Here is a 26,471-nt window from a genome sequence, read left to right as displayed (position 1 = left end):
TCAGACACCATGTGTCCCAGGTGCTATACAAAATATGCCACATGTAATTGAATAATCACCAAAAAGGAAACTGAGGCTCAAACAGGTGAGAACATGTCTTCAAAAGCATGCAGCCAAAATCCACCTTTCCAGTGGAGTAGCCCAAACCATCTGTTAAACAGTGAGAATCATGACTCTCAGGTAGTTTTAGAGACTTACCCACCATTACATTGGGTTCAGGGCCAAACCATTCCTAGAACCAGGTCTCCTGAGTCACACTTGAGGCATGCTTTCCTTTATAGAATAAACAATGACTTAATTTATTAGCTGCACAAAAGTTTAACAAGAATTTTCCAGAGAAGCATGGAACAACACTCCACATATTTTTTCTTATAAACAAACTCCTTCATCTTCCAAATAACACACTAAAAACTTTTAAAACTCTTCTTTGCAATTGATGTGGAACAGAAACTGAGAACTGGTGGACTTGGGACTCCTTTGGACCCTGGGGTTGAGAGCTGCCTCACAGAAGAGGAAGCAGAACCTCCAAACACTTTCTCGTGGCCCATATCCTCTGGTTGGTGCCACTTGCTCACCTGTGGTCTTCTCTGCTTTTCAAGTCACGATCCATGGATTTGCTGATGCAGAAGTCAGGGATGAGGAGATGGAGAGAATTGGTAGCAGGAGTCCTGGGCAATATGGCACAGATGTCAAGCTCAGCCCAAGACTCAGACAGACTTGGGTTTGGATTCTGGTTCTTTCATTTCGCAACCATTGATTGAGGACAGTTTATTAACCTCTGTTTCCTTGTCTTTTACCATGGTGCTTATCCCCAAGGTCGATATGAAAAGATGAAAATCAGTTCTCAAAACATATTAGCCACTATTATTTCCTAGAGTGGAAGTAAAACTGGGTTGTTGCCCATAAACTGTATGCTGGCAGCTAAAGAAATGGAGTTTTTAGCTATGACTGAATTCCTACTGGATACATTCTTACAAGACTTCCTACTTTTAGCTCAAATTCATATTTTGAAGAATTTTACATGCCTTTTTCATTTAATCCTCACAAATAACCCCATAAATGAGGTTTGGAAGATGAGGAAATACACACTTAAAAGGGAAAAGAGTTTGACCAGAGTCATGTTCTGTGACAGCAGTGTGTTCAGAACATAGGTCTGTTCATCTCAAAGTTTAGCTACTGAGCTATACTGACCAGCCATTATACTGAACTTGCCACAGATTCATAAAAAATGTGAGAAATGAAATCATGGGATAACCAGGTTGAGTTTAAGAACGACACAGATTTATACGATTCTATCATCCTTAGCTATGCAATGGTCACTGAAGTTGCCAGAGCACGTCATAAAGTTCTTTGCAGAAATTATAGGGAATTAAATACATTTTATATACATTTTTCACATTATGTACATTCATTGCTCCTAGACTTGGTGCTTTTGAAGTGTGGTGTTGGAGAAGACTCTGGAGAGTTCCTTGGACTGCCAGGAGATCCAACCAGGCCATGCTAAAGGAGATCAGTCCTGGGTGTTCATTGGAAGGACTGATGTTGAAGCTGAAACTCCAATACTTTGGCCACCTGATGCAATGAGCTGACTCATTTGAAAAGACCCTGATGCTGGGAAAGATTGGGGGCAGGAGGAGAAGGGGACGACAGAAGATGAGATGGTTGGATGGCATCACTGCCTCGATGGACATGGGTTTGGGTGGACTCTGGGAGTTGGAGATGGACAGGGAGGCCTGGCGTGCTGCGGTTCATGGGGTCACAGGAGTCAGACATGACTGAGCGACTGCACTGAGCTAAATTGAACTAGGTAAGTATACAGAACTGAGGTTCCATTCTGATTTCTTTGAAAGTATTGAACTCCAAAGTGCTGAACTTATGAGTATGCAGACACATCTATTATAAAATGGGCATGTTGCACATAGAAACAAGCTAGTAATTCTCTTATTCTTTTCACCATCATAAATAAAGATGTCTTTCCCACAAACAACTGTCAGTAGAAATGTGTTATTTTTCAAGACAAATTATGCCTAATAGTTTCTTATGTTTCCGTACCTGTTGTCACCTTAATTTGGCTTTAATGATCAGCCAAAATCTGCTATAAATTTTAGGGGTAAACATTTTGAATTAACATGTATATCACACACGTTCTTTTTCTGTTCTTTGTCTTTTAGCTTAGTTGAGATTCACACTATTAACTGTTATTTTGAAAAGAAAGCTCTTAGTGAGGTTGGAGTATTGGTAAGGAAGACGCTGGCCTTGATGACTTACCCCTATCAAGGGTCCAATCCCTAGACTTTGCCAACAACCAGAACGTGGAGCTTTGTTTCAGAGGCTAGCTCACAGAGTCCTATAGCTTAGCCTGGAAACCACCAGTTTATTCCTTAGTCATAAGATCTCGATGGTAAAAAGGGCTGGGACACTCGCATCACTGGGCAAACCATTTTATAAATGGAAGTTTGCAGGATAAACAATGGAACCAAAAAAGGAGAGAGCTGCTGGCTGATTCTATGTAGGAAAGACTCCCCCTGGGGCTGAATGAGTCTGGGGTTCCAGTCACCCCCGCTGCCAGTCAGGGCTTTGCCATTGCCTTCAAGTCTTGGAACAGACTCCTGGGACTTTCCTTTGGGAGCCTAGGTGGGCTGTTTTCAGGAAACCTCTCCTAGTAGACTTATGCACATATGTTCTATGGCATTTAAAACCTGGATTTAGACCCAGGCTGGGCTGCTTTCCTAGCTCTGCAGTCTTAGTTAGACATAAATTCTCTAAGCCTGAGTTTCCTTATCTGTAAAGTGAGATTGATATTCCTTTCTCTCAGGATTATGTAGGGATTAAATGAGATAATAACTTTAAGGCACTAAGAACAGTGCCTACCACATAGGAGGTGCTTATTATATGACATCTATTACCATTTTAAATAAAAATGTTGTAAGCACATATTATTTATAAACACATATTTAATATTGGCATCTGAATTTTGCATGGAAGGGAAAATAGTGCGAGGTTGCTGACTCATTGAAACTAATGGTCCTTAGACTAGTGCTTTGTGCATACTGGGAATCAACTATTTTTATTAGATAAGGGGTGTCAATAAGCACGATTTTAATAAAATTAGCAAGTAACAGCACTAACTGTGTTTGTAAGTAAAGATTATGAAATCTTTGTTAAATTCGGAATTCAAAAATTTAGAGACTTATTGTTACCAAAAGGGAAATGTGGGGGTGGGGATAAATTAAGAATTTGGGAATAACATACACATACAACTATAAAATAGTGTATACTCTTACTGTATGTATACTGTACTTTATTATATATAAAATAGATAATAATTAAGGACCTACAGTATAGCACAGGGACCTATACTCAATACTTTGTAATAACATGTATGGGAAAAGAATCTGAATAGATATATATAACTGAATCACTTTGCTATACACCTGAAACTTACAAAGCATTGTAAATCAGCTAAACTTCGATTTAAAATTAATTAATTCCTAAAAAAAATATAGAAGGGAAAAAGGATTTCATAATCAATAAGTACTTATGTGGGTCATTTCATCTCCACGAAAGAAAATATTTAGAGAAACCAAAAAGGTCAAACTAACCTGAAGCACAATTTTATTGACAAGAGTTTAAGTTACTTTTAGCATATTTCATTACACTGTAATCAGAACCATCAACAAATATTTACCAAAGTGCCTACCACACTCAAGGCACTGCAGTGTGGGTTGCATTCATGGCTAACTGATATGAAAAATTACTAAGGCGTATACAATAGGGTACTTGTCTTGGATGATTAAAATCTAATTGAGCAGACAGAAGGTAGCATAAACATACATCTATTTTTTAAAAAGTGACAAAAAATAGCCTACAAAATTTTCCGTTTTTTTTAAAATGTGGCCAGATTACTCTAATATTGAAAAATATTTTAAAACACAAAGCTTATGATGAGGGAAGACAGTAAAGAATTCTCTAATTTTCACAAAATGTTGGCCAATAACCTTAAAAAGAAAGATTTAGATCAAATGATATGGAAATGTCAATATTCAACCATTTTTTAAGATGCATAACCAGAAATTTTTTATGGTTTAATTTCAGTGAGCCATTCTTTAAACTCAGATATATATTGGCCAGTGTGTAACCCATAAATTTTACCCACTCTAAACTCCTGCTTATTTCTTCTGGGGCTTTTTCAGATTCAAAGTAAATTTGGGGAGAAAAAAATTACATGATATTTAAACTCAGGGGATTGATGAACTAGCATAAAAAGTTGATTAGTGATGCATGAAGTTTCACTCAATACATTTCCTAAAGGGAAAAGTGCCAATGTGCTTGGTAGAGTCACTTCAGTAACTCCAGTTATTGACACAGTACAATGGAGTGAAATTAACTAACAATCAGATTTAAGAATAATTTTCCCCAATAAAGGACTTGTTTTGCTTAGAAGATTATGCAGATTGCAAACACTTGTGGGCTACTGTTTCTACCCAAAATATTTAACTTCACAACAGATTATAAATAATTTCAATGTAATATAATGGAGAAATTTTTATTTTTAAAGCTTTATGTCTTCAGAGGTTGTCCAGTCTAACCAAAGTCCCTTTTGTCATGGTACAGGGGATCTCAAAATTTGAAATGCATCTATATTTTGCCATGTATTTTCAAAATAAGTTTTAATTCCTACACAACATTAAACTTACTTACAACCATACATCTAAAATCCAAGTTATTAAGAAGACATGATAACCTGATCTGAATACACAAAGAAAGATTTAAAAAAACAGTCAAAATGTGTTCCCTGTAAATAAGAGACAGACTAATGTAATTGAAGAGTTACTTTTCTATCATTTGCTGACAAACTAAAAACTCTCCTAATGTGAAAGGTTGTCATTATAATTTAGGACTCTGAAAGTCTAATAACCTTGCATTTTCAAGCACTTGAAGACACCAAACGCAGCCCACATCCGTGTCTTGGCATCACTTTATAAGAACCAAATTCTTTCTGTCTTGTATGATTGTAACCCATAATGTGAGGTCTTGATCTGATTATATCTTTTCCTAGTATATTAGATTTTTGGAGACTATTATCTCATCAAGTAGGAAAATTAAAACTCAACCATTTTTGAGAGCTAGAGTATATATAATTCCCAATCAAATGAATTGGTATCAGATTCTGAAGACATTTGAAGCTAGACATTCATTTATCTTACCTATCAGAAATTTAGAGCTACCAAAATAAAATCTATTAACCAAAATTTTTTTGGACAAAACTCACAGTTTGTTTAGGCATTGATAGTATGTCTGGCAGAGTCAGTTCTGCTTTAAGATAAATTCGTTTACTGAAAGAAAGCACAGAACAAGTGTCTCAAAAGCCGTCAGTAATTTTTCCAAAATCTGGCAAATATTCGCAGTGAAGGGACTATTGACTGTCGCTGGTGTTCATGGTCAATATATCACTAGTTACTGAAAAAGCGCTATATATAGCAAATAACCAGCTTGCATTCCAAGCCTTAGCTAAAAACTAAAAGCAAAAACAAATGTATTTAGAAAAGAGATCCTGTAAAGGATTGGGCTGGCCAAAAGGTTTGTTCAAGTTTTTCCAAAATGTGACAGAAAATCCAAAGGAACTTTTTGGCCAACTCGATACTAATTATAATAAACACTGAGTTAATATTCATAACATATAAAGAGTTCTTTAAAACTCTACTCAAATCTCCATAATGGCCTATATGGGAAAAGAATCTTAAAAAGAGAGGATACGTGTGTATGTATAACAGATTCACTTTGCTATACACCTGTAACTAACACAACACTGTAAATCAACTATACTCCAATAAAAATTAATTTTTTTAATCTATTTTTTAAATGGAATATGTGAACAGGAAAACTAACTAAAGATCTACAAAAGACAAAATACTAAAGGCCAATAAATATAATTCTTTAAGCTCTACCTCATCGGTAATCAAAGACCTACAAATTTTTAAAACCATATGCTAACAGCTTTGAAATAATATTTATAGTGCTGACGATGCAGGAAATAGGCCCTATGGGACAGAGCTGGGGGCAGAATAAATCAGAAAACCTTTCTGATTGTCTCATCTACAATTCAGGAAAAATAATTGAAAAAATATCCCACTCATGAAAACAAACAAACAAAAATCTTTATAGGGTTTCCCTGGTGGCTCAGACAGTAAAGAATCTTCCTTCAATGCAGGAATTGCATTGGGATTCAGTCCCTGGGTGGAGAAGATCCTCTGGAGAAGGGAATGGCTACCTACTCCAGGATTCTTCCTTAAAGAATAAAAGATCTTAAAGTATCCATCATATTACAGACTCAGAAACTTAATACTGCAAATGTAATCTTAATTCCAAAATCAGTCTCTGCATTGAGGTCTTCTGGAAGAATAAACACATAAGAGTAGCCTAGATATATCTCAAAGAAGAAAGGAGAAAAGTTAACCTACACATTTTACTAAGTATTATTTTAAAACTAATATTGATTTAGTATGAAACAGTTCATTAATACACCAAATTACAAGTCTCAAACAGTACTGCTATGTCAGGCTCTGTCATGCAATGGGTATAGCCCATTGGACTCCTTCTTTTTTTTTTTTTTAGTCACTTTTATGTTTTTTTTTATTTATTTTAATTGGAGGCTGATTACTTTACAATATTCTAGTGGTTTTGCCATACATTGACAGCAAAAGAGACACAGATGTATAGAACAGTCTCTTGGACCCATTGGACTTCTAAAACAGCACTGTTATGAGATGAACTGTGTCTCCCCGCCCCCACAAAATTCCTATCTACCCAATACCTCAGAATGTGATTGTATTTGGAGATCAGGTCTTTAAATAAGCAATTAAATTAAAATGACATCATTAGGGTGGGCCCTAATCCAAAATGACTGGTACCCTTACAAGAAAAGGAAATTCACACACACACACACACAAAACAATGCCAAGACACAGGGAGGCCAAGGAGAAAGACCTCAAACAGAAACAAACTCTGCTGACAACTTCTTCTTGGTCTACTAGCCTCCAGAATTGTGAGAAAATAAATTTCTGTGGCCGGTCTGTGGCATTTGTTACAGTAGCCCCAGCAAACTGAAATACAAAGATGAAGGATATTTGATAATTTAGTACGTGATGAAAATGGCCTTTCAACTCAGGAAAGAAGAGAATATAGGCCAAACATTTTCTGACATAAATTGTATCAGTGTTTTCTTAGACCAGCCTTTCAAGGCAATATAAATAAAAGCAAAAAAAAAAAAAAAAATCAAATGGGACCTAATCAACTCAGTGAGGAAAGGATTAGTTCAACAAATTATTTTGGAATAACATTGGCTTCCCTTGTGGCTCAGCTGGTGAAGAATACGCCTGCAAGGCGGGAGACTTGGGTTCAATCCTGGGTTGGGAAGATCCCCTGGAGAAGGGAAAGGCTACCCTCTCCAGTATTCTGGTCTGGAGAATTCCATGGACTGTATAGTCCATGGGGTCACAGAGTTGGACTACTTTCACTTTCACTTTTCACATATTGGGAGAAAATGAATTATTTTGAGTTCATAATTTGTAGCTGTATTGTAAAGCATAAACTAGAACACCTTGGTTCGTCTTCACTTTTAATGAAAAGCATTTTTATAGTAAAAGAAGAAAAATAAATATAACCTTGAGGGAAGGGAGAGTTTTCTAAGCAGTAAAATATCATTTGATGTATCATCTTATCTGTCTCATTTACCAAACTTCAATTCATGTGTAGTTCTGTTTATTAAATCCTATATAACAAAAAATACAAAAAGCAAAACTAAATGTAAAACCACAAGTGAAGGAAAATATTTACCACATATACAGTAGACAAAGAATTTTTTTAATGTAAAGAGTTCTTATTAATCAATGAGAAACAAATATCACAGTCAAAAAGTAGCCATGAATTGACAAAAGAAGAAATTAAAATGGCCATAGGACATGAAAAAGATTCAACTTCACAGCAGTAATGAAAATACAAATTAATGAATGAGATACAGTTTGTACTCATCAAACTAGCAAAGAGTTTCTAAAAATAATAATGATAATCTTTTCTTTCATATTTAGCACTTTTTTTTAAAAAAAAGATATTGTTCCCTACCAAAAGTTCAATATACAAGTCACAGAATTTTCTGCAAAAAACTTAAACTTTGGTTTTTGACATTTAAGCCCTTGAGACGTCTGGAGTTGGATTTTGTATGTGGTATGACACACGGGGCTTCCCTGGTGGCTCAGACTGTAAGGAATCTGCCTGCAATGCAGGAGACCCAGGTTCGATCCCCAGGTTGGGGCGATCCCCTGAGGAAGCGAATGGCTACCCAGCCCAGTATTCTTGCCTGGGGAAGTTCATGGACAGAGGAGCCTGGTGGGCTACAGTCCATGGAGTTGCAAAGAGTCAGACATAGACTGAGCCACTTTCACTTTCATGACACTGGAATTCAATTTTCAGTTTTATCTTTTCCTATTATATTTAACCATTTTTACCCAGTAGAATAACCCATCCTTGCCCCAATAATCTAGCATATCGCCCCTGTTATATGGCAAACTTCAGTTCATGGGCTGTCAAGCGTATTATATTTTGTTTGTCAATTTGCTTATTTCTATGGCTTTTTTATGATAGGTTCAGAATAAATCCTAATATCTAATAGGGCAAGACTCTCTTTTTATTTTTCTTCTTTAAAATGTTCTAGTTACTCTTACCTCTTTACTTTTTCACAAAAATTTATTCATTAATTTATCACATATCATGAAAAACCTTGTTGGGACTTTTATTGGACTTTCATTGAAATTATAGACCAATTTGAGAATTGACATTCTCAAAATATTATCTTCTCATGGATGAATATGATATGAACCTTCTTAGTCTTTTTAATATCTCAATGAAGTTTTATGACTTTTTCTTTCTACAAGAACTTTTAGCATTGTATACTGTTCTCAGATTCTTGGTATTCTCTAATGTCAGAGTCTTTTTTTCTGGTCAGTTTTGCTAGTACATTGAAATGATAGTGACTTTTGTATATTCAGCCATGTTAGTAATTTTTGGAAGGTTATTTTTTGCTATGTAAATAAGAATATAATTTGAAAATAGATTTCTTTCTTTCTTTGCAAACCTTATGCTTAAATCTATAGTTCTCACATTTTTTGCTTCATATATTTTGAGGTGGTTAATTGGGTGTATATGTGTTTAGAATTTACTACATCTTCCTGGTGAGTTGAAACTTATTTCTTTTCTCTATTACTAATAAAGATTTTTGTCTAAAAATGAGTTTTGTCTGATGTTAATGTAGCTCTAGAAGCTTTCCTTTGGTTAATAATTGTTCATTTACTCCAACCTCCTATTTTCTGGTTTTGTGTGTATTTATCCTCCAGCTATAGTCATATGAAAAACATAGGTCTGACATATTTATAATCCAATAGTTCCTTTGAATTGGTAAACTCAATCCATTTGTAGTTATTGTAATTAGTGATACATTTGTGTATCTTTCTATCATCTTATTTTACTCTTTCAATTTGATTCTGCTTTACATTTTTTTTAACCCTTTCTTATTTTTTTCTTCTCCCAACAAGTTAAGAATTGAACAGATCTGATATCCCTTATCTTTCCCTACATCTTCATCAGTTCTCTTTATGTTGATCTAGCATTTTAAGCCTGGGAAATCAAGAATAAAGTTTCCCGTTTTGTATTCTTTGCTATTGATTATATCTTTAAGTTAACAAACTTTACTGAGACACTTGATCATCTTTATTCCACACATCTCTTGTGTGCATGTGACGGCGAAGAGTCTGGGTACCAGAAATTACAATCATTTCCTGCCCCACTGAACACCTCCTCGTGTCAGCGTTTCATCCTCAGCTACCTACGGGCAGGCAGCACTAAAATGAGGCAGTCCTTAAATTACAGCCCACCACCTCCTCTTTCTCTCAACCTCCTGCTCTCCCAGGATGCTTCCTCACTGCCCAGACTTTGCTTCTGAGGATACACACTGCGGCAGTCTGAGCCACAGCCGTGGGGGCAGACACTAAATGCTCCAGGCTAAAGCAGAACTCCAAAATCTCATCTCCTGTTTAATCATCCCACGGACAAACCTGGCTGCAGTCACCACCCCTAACGCACACACACACACACACACACACACACACACACACACACACACCCCAGTTCAAAGCAATGTTCTCAGTTCTTTTTCTAAATCTTAATATTTTCCTTCTATAATTTGTCCAGATGTGGAAGATGAGAACCAGTAATCTCTGCTAGTTCAGCATTGTATAAGAACTCAAATCTCAGAAAAAGTAATGTACAGAGATGTCCATCACAGGGACTTCCCTGGTGGTCCAGTGGCTAAGACTCTGCACGCCCAATGCACAGGGTCCGGGCTCAATCCTGGTCAGGGAATTAGATCCCACATGCCACAACGAAGAGATGCATGCTGCAGTTAAAAATCCTGCATGATACAACTAAGACTGACCATCCCATGTGCCACAACTAAGACCCAGTGCAACCGAATAAATATTTTAGAAAAAGAAAGAAATGTCCATCACAGGATCTTTAAAACACTGAAACAGTTTTCTTTTTAACTCATAGTAAATTTTTAAATAAATAGATTTAATGTATCTGTAAGATAGAACACAAAGTAGCCATTAAATTATATTGTAGAAAAAACAGCAAATGGTGTGGGAAAGCAGTTTTAGTAGTTGATTAAATTTTTAAAACCAGTTTACAAAACTAGCTTGCAATATGATTTGAATTCTCTCTCTGTCTCTCTGCCTATCTGTAGTTTCTTTCCGTGTATATATATATATATACACATATATGTATATATATATATAAAATATATACACACATATGTACACAAGCACATGTTCACATACAAATAGGAATAGCAGAATGCATGTAAATATTGGCAAAACCAGAATAAGTCTGCAGCTCATTTGATAGTATTTTACCAATGTCAGTTTCCTTATTTTAATAATAGTTATATGACATATTATCATTGGGGGAAGCTAGGTGAAGTTTGCATGGGAACTGTGTATTGTGTTTGTAACTTCTTATGAGTCTGAACTTATTTTAAAGTACACATTGCAACAGAATTTAGGGGGCGGGGGGTGGGGGTAATCCTGCTTAGCAGCCATTCGTCCTTTCTAGGATCACTTCATTTCCTTTTGGAGAATAAAAGTGTAAATATTCCCCCACCGTGTGCAGACAGTCTTGGAGTTCTAATGCAGGAGACTCGAATTTCCAAGCCAAATTCATCCACAAGATCCATCACAGATGACTTCAGCAAGAAAATTCCTCTCATAGCCAAGGCCTAGGGACACAGCCCGAGCTGGTCTCATCAGATCCTCTCTCGAGGGACTTTTCTTCTGACCAGAGTGACGCAAAAAAGGAAGATGGTTGGAGACTCTTCATTCCCAAGTGCCCAAATAACTCTTGTTGTCCTGGTCCGATGGCTTGTTACTCTATGATCTACGTGGCACTGAACCAATACAATCCTTTTGTGTTTGAGTTTACTGAAGCCAGTAAACAAAGAACTATAACTCAATAAATGCTGTCTCATCCATGTACATTTTAAATAAACTCAAGTGAATGTGTCCTTCTGTGAACTCACTTCAAATTAGGGACGAGTGTTCACAGATTCTTGTTTCTTTGAATAATAGCTCTAATTAAAATCTTTCCCAACTCTGCCAAAATTTAATAGATTCTTCTCATCTCTGTCTCTGGTCTCCAGACTGATCCTTTCACAGAGCATTTTGTCTACCAGATCAATTTTTCAGCCAGACAGTCTTAAGATAGTTGGTTTCACCTCAGGGAAATTCTCTGTCAAAACTAAAAGACTTGTGCTCGCAATTCTCTGGAACATTATTTAGACAAAGGACATCAAGAAATTGATTGCAGGTAAGACTATAGACTTTGGAATCAGGCTGAGCTGACTGGAAGCTTTTCTCCATTGTGTGCTGGTGGTTCAGAGCTTGTGTGACTTAGCTGACCTCTTTGAACTTGTGTTTTCTCCTTCAAAAATGAAAGACAGTATCACTGCGTCGTGGATCATTTGGAAAATTAAGCAACAGTTTCTGTACTACACCTGAAATTGCGTCAGGCACAAAGCAAGAGAGTCATTAAGCCTTCGGCTGTGCATCAAACCACAGAAGGAAGAGTAAAAAGAAAAAGAGGATGAAGAAGGGGAAAAGAAAAGAAGGGGAGAATTGTGCTCCTTCCTCTACTGTAAAGACAACAGGATGGAGACAGCTTTATGTTTTTGTATAACTTTATATACATCATCTCCTTGTATCCTCACAGCAGACTGATGAAATCGACAAAGCGATATTCTTTCCCCTGCTGTAATAAGTGGAAACTGAGGCATTGTGCTGAGTAGGGGAAGGTGCCAGGCCCAACAGCTAAAATTCTGACCCAGGCCCTGTGATTTCCTCTTCCTGATCCACTTTTTTAATAATATTTATTGATGCCACCAACAATGCCTGGTTCAGAATTGTCTCCCTCCCAGGCCAAAAATCAAAATAAGACTGTCACTGGTGTTATAACCTGAAAAATCATTTAGGCTAGGGGTGCAAGAGAAAAAGTACTATATGTGCATAAAAGTGACAGATATGAGAACTGTTCCCTAAATCAAGTCATAAAATCAGGACAGCTATCTGCAAAATAGTTCAGACTATGTCACCTAATGGACTGCAGTGGTACTCAACTGGCATTTGACCATGGGACAGTGTCAGGCCAGGACAAAATAATATATGTATTTTATGATGTATCATTATGAGCTGCAACAGCTTTCAAATCAACACAGACATTTGACTATGAGACAGTATTATGATAGGACAAAATCTGACTTATTCTTTCTCTCTGTTAGAGAAAACATGGTCTTGTAAAAAAAAAGAAGAAGAAAAAAACCTCTCACCATATTTTGTATTTTATGATTTTGACAATATCCAATATAGGGTAGAGAAAGCAAATAATTCTATCAAATGTATCACTGCAATAAACTGTAACAATGAATGGAAACACATTCTACCATAGAATACAGCTGGCTCTCATCACAATTTCAATAATAGAATTACAAGCCCATAGTGAACTTATCAAAATGTTTAATCTGTAAGTGAAGGTATTAACCCAACCCAAGTAGTCATAAAATGTTTGGTGAGGGAACTTTAGAAATGATTACCTTAACCACTATCCCCTTTACCCATTGTTAGGTCATGAATCTGAAGGTCAGAGAGATGAACAGGCTTTCCAAGCCCATGAAGACACAGTAAGTAAGATGGTAGAAAGCTTTCAAGACTTGGAATCCAGAATATGAATTTTGTCTCTACATCGTGCCATTTCTATCACCTTTCTTGTGTCATTTAATAATCTATACAACGAATGAGAACCTACTGTATAGCACAGGGAACTCTACTCGACGCTCTGTGGTGACATAAATGGGGAGGAAATCCAAAAAAGAGAGAATATGTGTTTACGTATAACTGATTCACTTTGCTGTACAGTGGCCACTAACGCAACATAGCAAAGCAATTAAAGGTATTTTAAAAATAAATGAAAATACAAATATAAAAATTGTCTATATACAAGCTATAATAATTCATATTTGGTATTGGGGGGGAAATAGTCCAACTATTTCCTCATAGTAAAATGGTGTAATTTAAAAAAAATGTATAGCTGATTCACTTTGCTATATAGCAGAAACCAACACAACACTGTAAAGCAACTACATTCCAATTTTTTTAAAAAATTCCCAAAAACAGACTCCAGGGAGTGAAGCCATTCAGAGTAAAACCTTTACAAGCACAGCTGTGGAACAAAGTGAGCACATAATCACCTAGGACTAATAATACACTGACAATAAGTACCACTTACCGGTGTCAGACATGCTTCTAAGTTCTCTACATGCATAACTCTTTTACTTATCACAGTATTGCAGGGCAGGAATGATTATGAACTCCATTATACAAATATGTGCTTTGTACTCCATTGTACAAATATTATGAACTCCTTTATACAAAAATTGGGCTTCCCTGGTGGCTCAGATGGGAAAGAATCTGCCTGCAATGCAGGAGACCGGGGTTCAATCCCTGGGTTGGGAAGGTTCCCTGAGAAGGGAAAGGCAACTCACTCCAATTTATTTTGCCCTGAAGAATCCCATGAACAGAGGAGCCTGGCAGACTACAGACCATGAGTTCACACAGAGTCAGACACGACTGAGCGATCAACACTATACAAATAAGCAGCTGGGGCAGAAGAGTTTCTTTTTTCTTGTTCACAATTCTCATCAATGGTGGAGTATTTGGACACATACATTCTAACTCCAGAATCTATGCCCTTAGCCACTATAATATTTTTTTTTAATACATGAGTCTGGGTGGCAACCTGGGTGGATACCTTGACTCAGTAAATGATTTTATTTATGGATGGCTCTTAAAAAGAAAAGTATTAACAAATCTGGCTAGATTGGTAAGATGTCCTCATAACTGGCTATTCACTTCCTTATCTATAGAACAATCAAGATTTAGACAAATAATTGATATCACCTTGAGTTCTGTACAGTTATTTGATTTCTATTTATTTGTCTAAAGGCTTTTTAAAAAATCTCGTGTAGTTTATCCAAAATAAAACATCAATTTTTAAAACATGGAATAAAAAACTTGATACAGAAATTTTGAAAAGTAAGGGCAAACTAGGTAAAAATGGGTAGTAAGGAAAGTGAAATCTACATAATACGTCTGATCTTCTAAGAACAATATGAAGTATCAATACTGGTGCAAGGTAAATGAACTTAACTATACCAGTAACCATAAAATAAATTAGAAAGTTAGTCAAACTCTTTCTCCTAAGAGAAGTACTGTGTCTGAATATCTTTACAGGCAAATTTTAGAAACCTCTCAAGAACCAGATCTATATAACCAGTCATCTCACAGACCAGGAGTCAGGAAACCACAGCATAGGTTGTCCTGTCATCTGCTTTTGCAAATAAAGTTGTGTTGGAACACATGCCCTGTCATTTGCATGTAGGCTCTACGCTCATATAATCATTCTGAAGAAATACTTGAAATATATACCGTAACACATATATAAGGTATTTCATTGCAATGCTGTTTATGATTGTGAAAAGTTGAGACTATCCAACAGCATGATTAAATAAATTATGAAATATCCATGTTATGAAATACCACACAAGATATCATGGGAGGGAAGATAAATCTGTATGTATTGAAAGATCTTTAGATATCCTAGTAAGGGATAAAAACAAGATCTAGAGTAATGCATACCATGTAACACCATTTATGTTTAAAACTCCCAAAAGCTTTTCTCTTTCCCATTATATCTCCATATACACACACACATACACACACACACATACATATATTTATAAACTCATTATCAACTGATTGTATTTGGATAGAAGAATGCAATTAGGAGTGGTGAAAGAAATTTTAGCTTTACCTGGTTTTCTGTTAATATCCATGAAAATAATCTATTCATATATTTTTTCATGGAAAAATGTATATTTTTAAAAATTCAAATCATAACAGTTCTTTTTTTTTTTCTCCTTATGGGCCACAGGGCAATATCTGAGGCCCCCTAAACATTGGCTATGCTGGCATGTATTATATAGGTAGGATCTAGAAATGCCTCCAAAGATTAAGGTTACAAAGAAATCACATTATCTGGGGGGTTTGTTTCTACCAATTCCACAGAAAAGCATTGCATAATTATTGGAGAAGAGTCCATAAAACATTACTTCCAGTAAACTTTCTAACAGATAAGACAGAACTCATTCATGATAGATGGATAGCTTGATTGATGACTGATAGATACACAAGAAGAAATAAACATACATATGTTCAATAATTGCCTAGATGTATCAAAATATACATCACACTACTGTTTGCTGTTTGCAGTCAATGTGACTAAGCATCAAGGAGAAAAATCTGCTACATTTTCAGAGGAGGTTTTACAAAGGGAACTGACAGATTACCAAGAGCTCTAAGAACCATCTTCCTTTGAACATGGTGACTACTTCTGTCCTCAAGACTCAGAACTGGATAAAACATTTTGTGAAGACTGAGCCTGGAACCAAAGAACCTCACCCCGGCCAAGAGCCTGTTCCTTTTTCCACTTAGCCTCACTTTTGTAGGAACTGTTTACCAAAGATGGGATAGTTTATTTATCTACCCACAGTTATCCATCTGCTCCTAATATCTCTCCAGTGAAACCTTTTAATACTACATGAGCTGGACATCAGTTCCTAAGAGCAGCCAGAGCTCATGTTTTTGCTTTCCCTTCAAGAACAACAGTAACTCTCCTCATTAAGTTCTTGTCACCCTTAGCGCCCTCTTCCGTGTTAGCCCTTGGAGTAAACCATAGAGCAGGATTTAGTAATCATGTCAGCAACAATGTTTTCTTAGTGCTTGCAGTTTTATGGTTGTTGATAGCAAACCAAGAGACCACCGGTTGTTATGAATCAATCTGAATCCCAGGACTGGGGACTTGGGGCCCTGTAGGAGCCTTGTGGAGGGTCTATAAGGACTAGCAGATCGCTACAGGCTGGCCATCTAGACGTGGAGTCAGTCCTGAATCTCATCTCTTTACCCACTCATGACCTGTCTACAGTCTGAATGTGCCTGTAGGGATCCTTAAATGTAAGTGTCCTTGGCCTAGACCAACCACAATACAGAGAAAGAATATCAACAGAGAGACACTGTAGCCCAGGGCACCCTGTGCCAAAGCAAGGCTCACTCTTGCCGCCCAGCACCACCACCTTAATCTAGTTGTGCTTCTGGATTCCAGGGGTGCCCTGTCTCTACCAGCAGGACTTGGCATTCCTCCCTTTGCTATTCAAACACAATCTTGTTTGTGCATCACTTAGTTTATTTAACATAAGCTTGACTAACATCTCCTGAGTCCCATTCCTTTGCCAGGCACTTTTCAGCCAGGTTCTTATTTAATCCTCACAACCACTCCATGAGACAGGCATTATGTTTTGTCCCATTTTACTAAGGATAATAGCGATACATTGTCCAAGATCACACAACTTTAAAGTGGAGAATCAGCACTCAGCTCTGATTTTTCTGATTTTAAATCCCAAGCTCTCAACCCCTGTGTAATAAGATCTCCAATGTTTTAGTGCCACAAGATGGTCATCAAATGACATTTAAGATTATTTCTGACAAATCCAATTACATGGAAATCTTAGAATATTAAGTCTGTTTACATTCATTCATACATTCATTCATCAAAGAAACATTTACTTAAGTTCTGCTATGTGTCATTTCAGCTGCAACAAAGATTCACATATTAGGAAGATACTATCTCAGGAGCTCATAGGCTAAGCAGAAGAGACAGACACATAAATAACCACAATACATTAGACAGAAGTGACGCTATGGAAAGACATTGACAGTTCCCCTCTTCTCTACAAACATTTCCTATTTCTCAGCCTTAATCAGATCACCTATTCTTTCATAATTTTCAAAACTACATTTTTGCACAAAGATTTTTATTATAATACTTCCTGCACATAAAATTATCAGATTCATTAAAGAACTAACAATCTACCAATCTTTTGCCCCAAATTTGATCATGATAGCTAATGTATTTTTATTTGTTCTTAACTTTTTTAATTTGATAATACAATGCTAAGATTAACTTAAATCTCCCAAAGATTATTTACCTTAAAAATTGTTATGAAAAAAAATTAGTAAAAAAACATATCTGATTAAATACTATTACCCAAAATATACAAAGAACTCTTAAAAATCAACAGTAAGAAAACAAACAGCCCAATTTTAAGAAGAGCAAAAGATCTAAAGAGAAACTTCACCAAAGAAGATATGAAGGTGGCCAATAAACATGTGAAAACATGCTCCACATTATTTGTCATTAAGAGACTGTATTTAAAACCACAATGAGATATCACTATACCCCAATAGAATGGCCAAAATCTGGAACACCACCAACAACAAATGCTGACGAGGGTTTAGAGCAACAGGAAATCTCATTTATTGCTGGTGGGAATGCAAAACAATATGACTTGTTTGGAAGACAGGCAGTTTCTGACAAAATTAAGCAATATTCTCTTACCATATGGTCTAACAATCATGCTCCTTGGTATTTACCCACGTGAGTTGAAAATTTATGTCCACACAAAAACCTATACACAGATGTTTGTAGCCTAACTGCCAAAACTTGGAAGCAACCAAAATATCCTACAAGTAGATGAATCAGTAAATAAATTTTGGTGCATACAGATAATAGGATATTATTCGGAACTAAAAAAGAAATGAGTTGTCAAGCCACCAAAAGACATGTAGGAAACTTAAATGCAGATAACTAAGTAAAAGAACCCAATCTGAAAAGACTATATACTGTGTGATTCCAACTGTATGACATTCTGGAAAGAACAAAACTATGGAGACTAACAAGATCAGTGATTTTCAGAGGTAGGAGGTTTGCATAGACAAACAGAGGATTTTTAGGTCTGTGAAACTACTGTAAATGATACTATACTGATGGATATGTGTCATTATGTATTTGTCAAAACCCATAGAATGTACAACACCACGAGTTGTAAAGCTAACGGGGCTTTGGGTGATGTAGGCTCATCAGTTGTGACAAATGGACCTCTCTGACAGAAGATGTTGACAGTGGTGAGGCGATGCATGTAGAAAGGAGAGGTTATGCGGGAAATCTCTGTACCTTTCCCTTAGTTTTGCTGTGAACCTAAAACAGCTCTTAAAAATAATTTTCTTTTAATATCCATTCAAAATTAATTCTATCTATTCCATCCTAGTCGTGGATTAAATGTATTTTCCCCTGAAGATGTATCATCCTCTCCAATGTCCAAACCACTCAATTCATTTCATCTAAATGAAAAGAATAAAAAGAGGTCCAGGAAGGGAAGCTGAGTCACTGAAACACAGCGGCGTCTGTGTGGATATTTCGGTTGGCCCACGTAGAAAGAGTAAGTCGCATGTCACATCTATTTGGCAGCCACAGTACAAACAGGCTCCCATCCCTTCAAATACAGTAACATTCAACGTTATTTAGTCAACTTCTTAGAGCTCCCTAAAATAACCCAAGTCCTTACTCCACTCTCCATACTAACCACATGTTTTGGAAAAACACCATCAGGGGGCAACTAGCACTGACATTTTCCAAATAAAACATGCATTTCTGAAAATATAAATTGTCTTATTTTTCTGTTGTAAACACTGGTTTTGTCGGCAAATGGAAATGTGAGTAGCAGTTATTGTGGTGAAGCAGTTGGAGTGCCGGTGGAGTTTTTTCATATTTCCACAGGCCCAAGGCCACAGGGACGGCTTTCCCATCAGGCCCGTGTCCTGGCAACTGCCTGGGCACCTCCTGAGGACTCCTTGGCAACAGGACGCAAGAGGTGCTGCTCTGAGTTCTTTCCCCACAGCTGTTCACTCGTCACTGGGATCACAGTATCTGCGCTGCATGCTTATCACCGTAGGTTTCATGAAAGGTGAGGTCCCACAGTATTATGCAGACGTCACAGAGGATAAGCCAATCATCTATTTCTCCATCACAAATCAACCCCCAAAAGATCAGTGGCTGGGCTTCCCTGGGGGCTCAGCAGTAAAGAATCCGCCTGCCGATGCAGGAGACAGGGGTTCCATCCCTGATCCGGGAAGACCCCACGTGCCTCGGCACAACTGAGCCTGTGTGCTACAGCTATTGGGGCTGAGCTCTAGAGCCCAGGAGCTGCAACTACTGAACCCACGTGCTTAAGAGCCCAAGCTCTGCCACAAGGGAAGCCACCTTCACAAGAAGCCCAGGCATAGCAACTAGAGAGTAGCCCTTGCTTCCCTCAACCAGATAAAGGCCCACGCAGCAACGAAGATCTGGCACAGCCAAAAATAAAATCAATTAATTCAGCTATTTTTAAAACATTCAGTAACTGAAAACAATACTAATTTATTAATCTCCTGATTCTGTGGGTTCTCTTCACCACTAGGGTCCCCTGGGTAGTTGCACTCAGCTGGAAAATGGACTCAGGATTGGCTCACCCAGAACACTGGGATGGCTGGGCCTCTCTCCTCATAGGGTGTGAGGATGTCTCTCCAAGAAGACTAGCAGGATCTGGTCTTTCAGGCATGGCAACTAGGTTTCAAGAGGATGGGCCCCAATATGCGAGTGTATATCAAACCTCTGGTTATATTATGCCTGCTGACATCCCCACTGTCCAAAGCAAGTCACATAGCCAAGACCACAGTCATTGTGGAGGGGGAATATTGTACAAGGGCATCAGTATCAAGAGACATGATTCATGGGTGGCCATCCATATAACGTCATCCAGAGGGAGGGAAAAAAACCAGTCTTTGATGACAATGATTCAATCTAGGAACAAAAGTATTAAATATGAAAACATGATAACTGGGCATAGTAAGTATTTTAATTAAAGTATTTTAATTAAATTAAGTAATTTAATTAATATAACTAGTAAATATACAGACTATTATGCTATACCGGGCATTGGACTAAACAGTTTGCACTGTTATTTAACTTGAGTTTCATAGCAACTGTAGAACATTTGGTGCCATTGTGATTCCTCATTTTACAGAGGAGAGAACTGATGCCTGAATATGGAAGCAAAGAGTCAAAGGTATGGTTCAGTTGCGAGTCCAATGAGTACGACTCCAAAGTCCAAGCTATTAATCCCCATGTTATCAGACTTCTAAACAAATGGTCCAGAGGTCCCCATGGTAGTGGCAGTAGCATGTCTTTTTTTTAACATCTAAGTATTTAATTTTATGCAAGGCTAGGCAGATTATACTTAATAAAATTGAGATTTTGTTATAATTTAGGAAGTAAACATGGATCTAATTCCATAGGATTTTCTGTCTTAATGCATGAGAAAGGAGTCTTTGGGGATTTATTTCACTATTCTCCCAAAATGTACTCAGAGTAGCTCTTAGCTCTTACAATTCAAATACAGTGCATGGACATAGTGAAAGGAAAAAGGGAGAAGGGGAAGACAGGAGGAGATGGTTGGATGGCATCACCAACTCGACAGACAGGAATTTGAGCAAACTCCAGGAGTTGGTGATGGACAGGGAAGCCTGGCGTGCTGCGGTCCATGCGGTCGCAAAGAGTCGGACACAACTTAGCAACTGAACAACAACAACAATAGAACATAACTGCTAGAGTAGCATGTCTTTTAAAACTAACGTTTAACACTCAGTTGAAGTCATTGGTCCCAACTCCCTAACCGGTGAGTCCGCGTGAGCTCCTATCCACACAAAGATCGCTGCTGAGCGTATCCCTTCTACCTTGTCCGCTCCTCTAGGCTAATCCACCTAGAGGATTCTCTGGCTAATCTGCCTTCAAGACACACCCACTCTCACTGTCCTTTAGAACAGGACACAACCAGCCAGACCCCCACCTTCTGGACTGGCAAGGGGCTCCTCCATGGAGAATTCAGGAAAGTGCAGGAGGGACAGCATGCTTAGACCACCCAGCGCCCAGCAGTGCCCCCTGACCCTAGTCCCTTAAGGAGCTTTAGACCATTTCTTCAGCTTTAAAGTGAGGCCAATAACAGTGTCTGCCTCGGAGAGTTTAGGGGAAGATTACATTAGATAAAGCTTACACAGCAGTCTCTGATACATAAATAAATGATTACCACTGGGGTTGAGATTAAGTGCTTTTCACAGGGAACTCTGCCCAATGTTATGTGGTAGCCTGGATGGGAGGGGAGTCTGGGGGAGAGTGGATACATGTATGTGTGTGGCTGAGTCCCTTTGCTGTCCACCTGAAACTATCACAACATTCATTGTTAGTCAACTATCAGTTCAGTTATTCAGTCATGTCCGACTGTTTGTGACCCCATGGACTACAGCACGCCAGGCTTCCCTGTCCATCACCAATTTACGGAGCTTGCTCAAACTCATGACCATTGAGCTGGTGATGCCATCCAACCATCTCATCCTCTGTCATCCCCTTTTCCTCCTGCCTTCAATCACTCACAGCATTGGGATTTTTTCCAATGAGTTCATTCTTCACATCAGGTGGCCAAAGTATTGGAGTTTCAGCTTCAACATCAGTCCTTCCAATGAATATTCAGGACTGATTTCCTGTAGGATTGACTGCTTTGATCTCCTTGCAGTCCAAGGGACTCTCAAGAGTCTTCTCCAACACCACAGTTCAAAAGCATCAGTTCTTCTGTGCTCAGCTTTCTTTATGGTCCAACTCTCACATCCATACATGACTACTGGAAAAACCATAGCTTTGACTAGACAGACCTTTGTCAGCAAAGTAATGTCTCTGCATTTTAATATGCTGTCTGGGTTTGCCATAGTTTTTCTTCCAAGGAGCAAGCGCCTTTTAATTTCATGGCTACAGTCACCATCTGCAGTGATTTTGGAGGCCAAAAAAATGAAATCTGTCATTGTTTCGATTGTTTCCCAATTTATTTGCCATGAAGTGAGGGGGCCGGATACCATGATCTTGTTTTTTGAATGTTGAGTTTTAAGCCAGCTTTTTCACTCTCCTCTTTCACTTTCATCAAGAGGCTCTTTAGTTCTTCTTCACTTTCTGCCATGAGGGGTGTGTCATCTACATATCTGAGGTTATTAATATTTCTCCCGGCAATCTTGATTCCAGCTTGTGCTTCATCTAGCCCAGCATTTCACATGATGTACTCTGCATATAAGTTAAATAAGCAGGGTGACAATATACAGCCTTGACATATTCCTTTACCAATTTGGAACCAGTCTGTTTTTCCTTGTTCAGTTCTAACTGTTGCTTTTTGACCTGCATACAGATTTCTCAAGGAGGCAGGTAAGATGGTCTGCTATTCCCATCTCTTGAAGAATTTTCCACAGTTGGTTGTGATCCACATAGTCAAAGGCTTTAGTGTAGTCAGTGCAGTATAAGTAGATATCTTTCTGGAACTCTCTTGCCTTTTCTATGATCCAATGGATGTTGGCAGTTTGATCTCTGGTTCCTCTGCCTTTTCTTAAACAAACCTGAATATCTGGAAGTTCTTGGTTCATGTACTGTTGAAGCTTAACTTGCATCATCTGGAATTCCATCACCTCCACTAGCTTTGTTCGTAGTGATGCTTCCTAAGGCCCACTTGACTTCACACTTGAGGATGTCTGGCTCTAGGTGAGTGATCATACCGTCATGTTTATCTGGTTCATGAAGATCCTTTTTGTACAGTTCTCCTGTGTATTCTTGCTACCTCTTCTTAATATCTTCTGCTTCTGTTAGGTCCATACCATTTCTGTCCTTTATTAAGCCCATCTTTGCATGAAATGTTACCTTGGTATCTCTAATTTTCTTGAAGAGATCTCTGGTCTTTCTCATTCTATTGTTTTCCTCTATTTCTTTGCACTGATCACTGAAGAAGGCTTTCTTATCTCTCCTTGCTATTCTTTGGAACTCTGGAATCAAATGGGTATATCTTTCCTTTTCTCCCTTGCTTTTCACTTCTCTTCTTTTCACAGCTATTTGTAAGGACTCCTCAGACAGCCATTTTGCTTTTTTTGCATTTCTTTTTCTTTGGGGATGGTCTTGATCCCTATTTCCTATACAATGTCACAAACCTCCATCCATAGTTTTTCAGGCACTCTATCAGATCTAATCCCTATATTAATTGACTATACTCCATTATAAATTAAAAAATTTAATAACAAAAATAATTTTTAATTAAAAAAAGATTTTTTTAAAGATTAAGTATTTTTCAGAACTTCTTTACAACTTATCACATATTCTGAAGAGAGCATCCAAGAGCCTTTATCACCTCTGTGGAGGACCTCCTCAGAACTAACAGCAGAGTCCTTTGGACTATACATTAGCTTACTTATTAGAAATAATCAAAGAAAACTTTTAAATAAGACACTTAGCTGGGGTGGGGGGGAATAGCCATGTGATTCTTGAAAGCATGTGAATCACATGTCCCAAAGCCATGTATTACATATCCTGTTGGTTTATATGTCATCTCAACCTCTGTACTGAGGGTAATAAAAATTAAATTGCATTGGTGAAGAATCACATTGAAATGTGCTCTTCTTAATCGAATATTTACTTAATTTTATGTATTTTAGCTAAAAAAGGAAAAAATCAAAAACAAATACTTAGTTAAGATATTTAAAGAGGCCTAAACACTTTGTGGATGTTTTTCCCATGTTTTACAAGCTTGACATTCCTCACTCTGCTACAACCAGACACAACTAAAGTCCCATACACATGATAAGCCATCATGTTAAGTTCACAAAATGGAGATTCCTAGGGAAATCTTTTAGGTTACTTACAAATTCTTCCCTGGTGGCTCAGACAGTAAAGAATCCACCTGCACTGTGGGAGACCTGGGATTGATCCCTGGATTGGGAAGATCCCCTGGAGGAGGGCATAGCAACCCACACCACTATTCTTGCCTGGAGAATCCCATGGACAGAATAGGCTGGTGGACTACAGTCCATAGAGCAGCAAAGAGTGACTAAGCATGCATGATAAATTCTCCCAGTTAGTTTCTTTAAACACTATCACAAACACAAGGAAACCAAAGGATGCTAAAATAATGCTTGCAAATAATCTTCACAATTCCCAGTTGCTTTTGGACATCGATGCCCTGGAAAGAGCAAAGTATGTCTTAGAAAGCATTGGATAAAACGGGCAGTTTAAGCACCCATTAGAATGTCTCTTTTTCTAAAACATGAAATCTCAGTCTGCTTTGTAAAATGTTTTGAGTATTTTTCACTTACACTCACCTTGAACAAATAATGAAAGCAATAGAGACATTCTGGTACAGTAAGAAAAGCAAAAGCCGTACCTCAGCCAGAACTGAATGCAAATTCCACATTCTTTCCCTTGCTGGTTTAAGGACCTTGAATGAGCCGCTCTTAATCACTTTAACCTTTTTTCTTTTCATATGCAAAAAATGAGAATCATAATTCCTCCTTTAAAGATTGTTGCAAGGATTATAAGAGTTATTGCAAATGAAATGTTTGGCACACTATTTGGCACAGAATAGGCATTTGTTAAATGTTTATTTGTTCTGTCTTCTCAATAGGCTTTTCTTTCTTAAAATCAATTACCTTCCAACCTACACTGAATTAGAAAAAAAGTTCTTGAAAGCCTCAGTCACGGGCAAATATGAGCTTTTATTTAAAAGCTCTACATTAACGGATTAAGTTCTTTACACACCTTAACAGAAATTAACAATCACCTTCAAACATGCCACAGGTGAACTAATCTTACACTTCACATTCAATACACACCATCATACTCTTAGAATAAATCCTTAGATTTTACACCTACATGTATAACCAGGAACTTAATTAAAGCTGGAACTGCTACTAAATTTTAGTAGCACAACGGTTGATCCACAAGTGCCATCAAGACTGCCTTTTGAGATCACCAGCCCAGGCTGGATGCATGAGACAAGTGCTCGGGCCCGGTGCACTGGGAAGACCCAGAGGAATCTGGTGGAGAGGGAGGTGGGAGGGGGGATCGGAATGGGGAATACGTGTAAATCTATTGCTGATTCATGTCAATGTATGACAAAAACCACTACAATATTGTAAAGTAATTAGCCTCCAACTACTAAAAATAAATGAAAAAAAAAAAAAAAAGACTGCCTTGTGAGCTTAATCCAGCTTCTACTGAAAAATTACAAGGGACCAATCACTCTTTTTCTCTATTTTTCCAGACAAGTGTCAACCAGGTTATTAAGCACACAGAGCTATTGCAAAGTACAAATTTACAAAAGGAGAAATTGCTACCCCAAAGACTAGAACCTGCTCTCCTGATTCTCAACCCACTGTACTCTGTATCAGATTACTAAATCCCTTCTGTGAGCAGCCTTAAATCCATTCTGTTCATTCAGAGGCAAGGGAGGGAACAGTAGAGTAGAGTAGATACTGTGGATTGACTCTAACATCCATTTGTCCCTTCTTATGGTGTAGTATTTTTCAAACTACCAGTTGCCATCCATTAGTCGGTCATGAAATCAACTTGGTGGGTCAAGACTAGCATTTCTTGGAGTAGCCTAGATTAGCATAGAATTGCACAGCAGAGACTAGAATAGAAGCCATTGGGGGCATCACATTGTCTTGTGAATCTTTTATTTCAGTTAGACATGAATGTGATTTTGTATATGTGTGAATCAAATGAATTTTACAGCAGAGTATGTCCAAAATGTGAAAAACGTTGTCCTGACATGTCTTTCTATACATCCAGCTTTGGGAAGCTAAGTACTCTGTGCCCCGAAATAAAAGATTTCGGGTATAATTTGGGTTTGGTCGACCAGATGCCCAAGGGTGAGATGTGGAAGATGGCAGTGGTCAGAGTGCTACTGCCACAACTGTCTCCCTTATCAAGCATGTCCCTGACACTTTGCATCTTCTGGGGCATCATTAGCAGAGGTCTCAGCACACGGTCACAAGATCCCTGGGTAGTAAGAGGAAGGACACAAGGCA

Source organism: Dama dama, chromosome 26, assembly GCF_033118175.1.
Source record: "Dama dama isolate Ldn47 chromosome 26, ASM3311817v1, whole genome shotgun sequence".
Classification (NCBI taxonomy): domain Eukaryota; kingdom Metazoa; phylum Chordata; class Mammalia; order Artiodactyla; family Cervidae; genus Dama; species Dama dama.
The sequence above is the reverse complement of the archived record's forward strand: the minus strand, read 5'-3'. Positions refer to the sequence as shown.